This window comes from Girardinichthys multiradiatus, chromosome 23 (genome assembly GCF_021462225.1).
Source record: "Girardinichthys multiradiatus isolate DD_20200921_A chromosome 23, DD_fGirMul_XY1, whole genome shotgun sequence".
Taxonomy (NCBI): Eukaryota; Metazoa; Chordata; class Actinopteri; order Cyprinodontiformes; family Goodeidae; genus Girardinichthys; species Girardinichthys multiradiatus.
Window position 1 is genome coordinate 9,045,549 of NC_061815.1, and position 7,949 is coordinate 9,053,497.

Sequence of the window (7,949 nt, forward strand, 5' to 3'; positions counted from 1 at the left end):
CCATGAAGGCGTCAAACTACCGCTTTCTATACATTTTATTATTTGAACACCAGAAAAGAGAACTTGTTTGGTGTAAACAAAATACAGCCTCCCAGGAAAATACCATCTTACCAACTGCGAAGCACAGAGTTGGAAGGGTCATTTTATGAAGCTTTGCTGCAGCAGGACCTGGTAAACTCACCATCATAGAAAATATGGGACTGTCTGTAAAAAAAATAAAGATGAAGCAGAACTGGACCCTTCAGTATGACAGTGACACAAACACATTATTAGATCCATCCAGTGCTGGCTGACAATTAAGAAATAAGCAGTCAAATCCCAGATCTTTCTCCCAAGATGCAGTGGGTTAGGGTTAGATGCAGTGGGGTAATTTGAAATGTACCTTCCTTGTAATGTAATGTAATGTAAGTTCCTTAAAAGTCTGATGGCTAAAATTGGAGAGTGGGCCAGTTGTCCTCTGGCCGATGTCAGAGACTGGTAGAAGGTTACATAAACCGTCTCACTGAAGCTGTTAAGGCTAGGGTGACCTAACTTATCCCTCAGAATACACATTTCTATTTGATATATTTTGTTTTATGATTAAAACCAGGATCTTTTTTGTTGTTTACCTGTTATTAAATCTAGTAAAATATTGTATGCTGCAGTATCAAATTGCAGTTTAAAAGAAGACTCACTTATTTTCAACAGTTTCAGATGTTTAAAGCAAAATAACAAAAAAAAAAGATAGAAAATGGGATGGAAAATGTATGTAACCACAAAGTTACAGTATTTACAGAAATGATAATGAAGAATTTGACATTCACAAAAATTACTTCAAGCAATTAGAAAAATATTTTTTTTCCTTTTATGAAATATTTTTGGGAACCTGGGGTAGGCAACAATGAGCAACAATATTATGCCTGCAGCCTCTGTGTCATGTTTTAATCGGTCTAGCTGAGACAGAAAAACACAATTTAAAACAACATTTTTATAAATGCTGAGACACACTCCCACAAAACATTCAGCAGCTCTCCTCCCTGCCCAACATAGCACTGGATGTACAAACAGAGCACACAACAGACAGCAGGCAGCTGTCCATGTGCTGCATCAGCGGTTTTATATTCTACGCTCTGGTCAATTTACTCCACAGTCTTGACTCTTATTTCTTTATCCTGTTTTGGAACTGTTATGTGTTAGGCCAAAGACATATTCATTGTGTAATTATCTGCAGAGCTCAGCGATGAAATTATGTTGGGTCAATTTAAAACAGCTGCATAGAGTTGAAAACAGTAAGGGAGTTGAATCTTTGGCGGCTCTAGTGTCAAAACAGTATAAAATATCCCTTTGGTTTTTCAGTAATATGAAGCTATGAAACAAATGACAGTTTTAGCATCATGATTTCACTATCTGTGGATCTCTGCCCCCAAAATACAGTGGATGAAAGTATTGAACATATGTTTTTCTCAGTAAGTATATTTCTAATATGTCCACAGATAGTTGATTATAAAATTCAAATCATCCATAGATTTCAAGTGCCTGTGACAATGAATTTTCATGATAAATCCAATTACATTTATGGAAAGGAAACATTGATAAAATATTTAAAGAAGTAAATTCATGTCACTGAAATGAACAGTTATATGATATATGGTCATTTTCACTAAAAAGGCATTTTCAGATGGCTTCTTTGCAATTTTATTGTGCTCTTTTATGACGTCAAAGGGGAACCCCGGTATGTGAACTAACTGCTGCTATAATTGCCAGCAACACAGACAGCAGCGAAGAATCTATTTCTTTAGATATATTTCTGTCACCATCAGAAAGAGACACAGCAGAGTCAAAAGAAAAAAGTCAGCTTTCATCAGATGGCAGAGCACAAGTGCTGCGGCGTGCGGACGGACATCTAATTGGACCAGTGTCTATTTTTGCTGGATGCCGGAGTCAATGTGCATGAATCATACCGCACCAACAGGAAACAGAAGGAGTACAACATCCGGATTTTCAAAATAATTCACTAAAGACGGACTAGATCTCGCTATATTAATAAATACACGGATATATTTATATACACGTGTATATATGAGCAGTTGTTAACATTAGATCAATTAGATCAATTACTGGGTTAACTAAGTTATTATAAACTGAGCAAATAAATGCACCAAATGAAGCAACAAATATAGCTTCGCTGCCCTCAGTGAACTCACGCATTGTAGAACAAAACACATGAAAATATCTGGATGCGTAAAACGTAAAATGGAGCAGTTTAACTTCCACTGAATGAGTTGTTTTGGACTTGCTGCCGCATTTATCACTGGCTTTTATTGTGCGATCTACCTATGTGTTCCTGGAGCTCCTCCAGGCATTGCAGCGGACAGGACCGAACCGGACCGGAGCAGATAAGGCACTGAGTGAAGGGACAGAAGAGATGATTCAAGATCTGAAGACACTACCTGGTGTGTCTTTTTTTTTTTTTTTTACTTATATTAGAATCTTTATTCTAAACATGTATTTAAATATATTGTATGTGCGTGTAATTTATTTTGTTTTGATACAAATAATAATTTCAGATTATTATTATTAATAATAAAAATACTAATTTCGGATTTGTAATTATTAACAATAACTGCTGATATCTAAATGTACTTTTGCAACAAGGAAGTGTTCTTTACCTGCTGAGCCTTGATCCGTTTAGCTACAGCAGCAACAATCTTTTCTTTGGCGATCTTTTCCCATCAGATGCTCTGAACAGCGTGGCTATAGACTCTGCTTCAACATTCTCCTTCATCTGTAAGATATCCCGACCTCTGACATTATTTCTCTTGTGAATTCAGAGGTTTCTTGTTCAAAGCAATTTGCTGTGCTTGGTGGTACCAGCCCATTTGTCCCTGGTCAGTTTTCCAGCTCTGATCCTCTTCATTTCAGGAAAGTAGTGCAGACTAACAGCTGCTGTCATAGTATTGCTGCTACCACCAGCAATGCACCATATCCCCATATTTACGTTGTTTTTTACTTGGCTTCTAGCTTAACCATTTATCATTGACGCCCACACAATGAATGACCAGAGACTTCCCCTTTCATGTCATTTCTGGGCGACTTTGGAGTTGCAAAATGTAACATCGAAATATGCTTATTTTGTGACACAATTGTCTTTTATCACATAATTAATTCTGATATAATGTCAATTACTGCCCAATTCCTTCAATATGAAAATATTTTCTTTCATTTTCTGCATTTGTGGGGAAAGTGTGTCACAGGCACTTTAAGGTAACTAAAGCAAAATAGTCTGTAATGTTGTGTAATAGTGCATGAAGTAATTATGAACACACTCACAGAAATGTGTTGAATACTTTGTTGAAAAGTCTGGTTCTGTTTTTTTCATGCAGTCTGATCAGCTGAACACAAGTCAGGTAATTGACTGAGCCATTCTAGTAGTTTTGCCTTCTTTCTCTGAAACCAGTTTAGAGTTTCCTTTGCTGTGTGCTTAGGACCATTGTCTTGCTTCAATATCTACACTTGCTTCATCTTTAGGTTCTTATAAAGAAAGTCCCGGTACATTTTGGTATGTTGTTTTTGGGGTGATGTGCACAACCATTCTTCTTCCAAACATTCAAGGAGTTCAGCTTTGGTCTCATCAGACCAGACTGTGTTCTCACATTATTTGAATGACTTGTCCAAATCTTGTGCAGCAAACTTTAATGAAGCTTCACCATGTTGCATAGTGAGAATGGTGTTTTTTCCACTTCCACATTATTGCTCCCACATTGCTCCCTGGAACTTTCAGAAGTTTAGAAACACGGCTATAAATATTGCTGAGACTTTTTGTGATGGTCTCTTAGCTTTTACCCATCACAACTGTGCAAACATTTTATAGGACATCAGGTAGTATCAAACCAACTGACAGTGAGTTGCACATTGCAGCAGGAATGCTTTCTAAATATTGACAGATTTCAGTTGGTTTCTTGGCTTTTCATGCCTTTTTACACATAATATTTTTAGTATGTTCAATACTGTTTTCCTGTATTATTTCAATTCAATACAGATAAGTAAATTTATTTTGTTGACTATTTTGTTCACTATTTTGTTTAGATTTCCAAGTATGTGTGGATTTTTTGTGTTGTTAATGAAATCTGGTGTGAATTGTATGTCAACAGAAAAATGTTGATATGTTCAATGCTTATTTTACCCATTGTATTTTGCTGGATATAGACAAACAGCCACACTAATGCAACTATGAGTCCCTTGAATCCTTATACGGATGTATTTGCATTTGGAATTTGTTAAATTCCCTCAGAGCAAACCCACAAGCATGTTCAACCCTTGATTCATCTGCTTCCTGATGTCATGTCATCCGTTCTGACGGCAGACACTCAGAGTGATGTCTCTCCAACAGACAAGTGCAGTGCCAGTAAAACCTATTGAATTAGCTATAAAGAGAGGTTTTACAAGTTTTCAAAGAGTCAACATTTCAGGACACTAAAAAGACAGAGGTAATGGGTGGTCCAATAAACCAATGCTCCTGACATTCTGGGGTGATGAATGTCGGCTCGCCATGTAAAAGGAGTTTTACTGCTATCTGCATGTGATTGTCAAATATGCGTGAACTCACTGTTTTTAGAGTGTCCATTCATATTCTGGTGAGTGCATTCACAGAGCAGCTAAGTTTGCCTGTAATAATGCAGGAGGTCTACTGGAGAACAGCTCTGATCATCCTTGTTAAATTTGTTCTAACCATATGATACTGCCAGCAGCTGCTGTCAAATTAAAAATAAATGAGTGACTGTAACAAGAGTGTGATCTGGCACTGACTGAATGAACAAGGGTGACAGATTCTCTTCCACTCTGTGTGGTTTGTTACAACCCATCACATCATAACAGAAAAAAAAATAGTGTTGGCAAGAGTTCTCTAATCTTTTGAAGAATTTATGTTTAAAACTTTCATCATCGTGTAACATTGTCTGATTTGTGCCACTTGACACCTCACGTGGTGTTGGGATTAACCCACCTCTCCCCCGCAATTCAGTCAGGACCACAGGGACGAGCAGTATTCCCATGTCACCCTCCGGATGGGGGCACAAAAGTGAGCAGGATTTACCTGCAAAGACTCTCAGTCATCCTTTTCCCCTTCCTCTCGTTGTCTTTACCTTACGACGCACACACTTTCACTGATTCCTCTAGTTAATTTCCTCCTGGGCCTTCTTCCGCAATAAGGCTTTTCATTAGAGGAAACACTCTTTGTGAAGATGAGACACCTTTTGGGTATGAGATACAAAACATTCATTTTTCATCTCGTCACTTTGCCACGCCGGTTTCTCTAATCACTGCCTGCCACTCACTTTTTTCCTTCTTCATATGCTTGGTTTCGAGCATTAGAGCACTGCTTCTCAGGTTGTGCAGGTTTTTAGATTTTCTGAGTGTCCCTTTGATATGGAAATTAACTCCACTCTTTGCCACAATAGCTGAGGTACAGTCCCAGTAATAGTGGTTCAGATGCTCTCAGTTATTCTGCTCTTCTACTCTCAAAAAGCACAACATTACAAAGAGAGAGAAATAATACAATCACACTCTAATCATTATTTATAGTTTTCTCTTGAGCTTTATGGATTTTTTCATGTATACTGTGTGGATTAAAAGTATTTGCCCACTTAGGCATTTCTGCCTGTTTGTGTTTTATTATGTCACTTTAACTGTGTTCGATCATCAAACTAATTTTAATACTAGACGAGGTTAATGTGGAAAAATACAAATTGCAGTTTTCAAATGATAATTTTATCTATCAAGGGAAAACATAACCCCCCGTTAGGTCATGAATAAACTATGATCGACTAGATTTTTTTTTTTCTTTTTACAGTTTCACCAGCCACATCAAGACCTGTAAAATTAAGAAATCACTTAGGGTGTATTCACACTAGGAAAGTCATTTGGTCCGCTTATTTGGTGACTGAGGTAGATATCAAACTTAATGCATAACAACTTTTTATACTAGAGAAAAAACATTTTAACAGTGGAAATACTGAGTATCTTTGCTAGTGCATTTCTTCCACCTTTGTTTCCACTTTTTTAAAGGGCCAAAAATGTGTTGCTCCTTCTTTTAGACTGTTGAGAACCTCGACTGTGAATGACATCCGAAGATTCTGGCCTTAGTTTTCTAACTTCTACTTACTTACTTACTTACGTAAAAACTGACAATTAAATAAGCACAAGAAAGAAATCCTGGAGTTCTAATGAGTTTGCCTAAGCAGGACTACGTGGGATCTGACCGCAGAACCTAAACAGAACAAAAGCTCCTCTTAATGACAATGACAGGAGATAAAAGAAAGTATTGAATTGAACAGTTTCCCACCGTGATGTAACACTGCAGTAGACTGACATCACAGCTGGATATGGTTGAAATTTTAATCACTCACAGCCTTTGTGGCAAACCTGAGCTGATGAAATGTGTTTGACCTCTGGGCGTTCCTTTTTGAGGTAATGAAATTCTGAAAGAATGCCAGGACATCGGGGAAGCACCTTAATTTCCCTGTTCAGTTTAAGGTCTTAACTCTAACCTTCACCATGCTTTGTTTTATTATTGAACACATTATATCTCTGGAATATGATGGCATGGACTAGAGTCCTGCCTCTACAGGGGACTAGAGGTAGAAAGGGTAACATTTCATGCATTGTTAGAACTGATGCAAAATGCAAGGGTTTATTGGCAACACTGGCTGACCAACTGCAAAGTGCTCAAGTGCTTTGTGACCCCAGGACCCCACGACATCAAATCGATAATCTCTCAGTGGTTTTAGGCTGTTTTAAAGAATCATTGTTTTGGAACATCTATAACTCAAGAGTAATAATAAAACAAGAGACAGCAGACCCAGCTTTGTTGCTTAATCAGATTCAGAAAAAGCTTTATTGCCAAGTGCGTTTTTGGACATACAAGGAATTTGTTTTGGCGTAGTCGGTGCAATACAGTACTCAAATTAAACAGTATAAATATGTGCACAGTTTTAAGTGAGTGAGAGTAAATGTAGAGCAGTATGTAGAGCAGTATAAGATGCGAAAGTCGGAAATAACTCCTCTGGTGTAGTATGTGCATGAGTTCTCTGGTGAGAGAGCTCCGGGTACCATCACAGAAGACCGTTTTAAAGCAAAAAACAAAACAAGACAATGCGCACCAACACGCCGAGGCGACCATCTGCGGAGCCATCTAAAAGATCATTTGGAAGCAATTGGAAGGCCTCTTCCACCACAGTCCTTATTACAATATTGGGATGTATTTTTATTGTACCAGCATATGTTATCAGATTTCACAAACAATAACCCAGTCCATATAACAGGAATATTGCCTTTTTTGCCCATTCTTTTACATTTTGCTATGGCAGTATATTTATTTGTTTTTCTTTGATAGCTAATTGTAACCTTTGTTGGGACCCACAGCCATGGTTACAATGTGAAAGGCCAGTACAGACTTTCCTGGAACTTTAAAAATAAATTGCATTAACCTACTTCCGGCACAGCCAGGAAACGGGGTAACTGCGGACTTCCTGTGATGTCATTGTCCAAATAAAAGCACCGTTCTTGCTACATCCTGTCTCTTCCACTCGGACTCTATGCAAGGCTGGCACGCTAATGTCTCTTTGCTGGCAAAAATACATAAATTCTTCAACTGGATTCGAGAGTGTCATACGATCATCGATCATATGCACTAAGATAAGTACAAATGAATCACTGTGTGTGTATACGGTAGAGTCATTTATGAAAGGAATTAAGGTACAAGCCTGACTTGACTTTCTCTCTCTGAGGCCTGCAGAAGCAAACTGTGTTCCAGAGAAGTCCCCAGTAGAGACGCTGTCTCTTCAAGCCGAGTTTGAAGGAAGGACAACAGCCCCGCATCACCGTGGTTACGGTAATGTGCAGTTGGTTGGCGGACAGAACGAGCCGTCTTTCATCCACAGCTACGGAGGTTAGCTGGAAGCTAACCCTTTGTT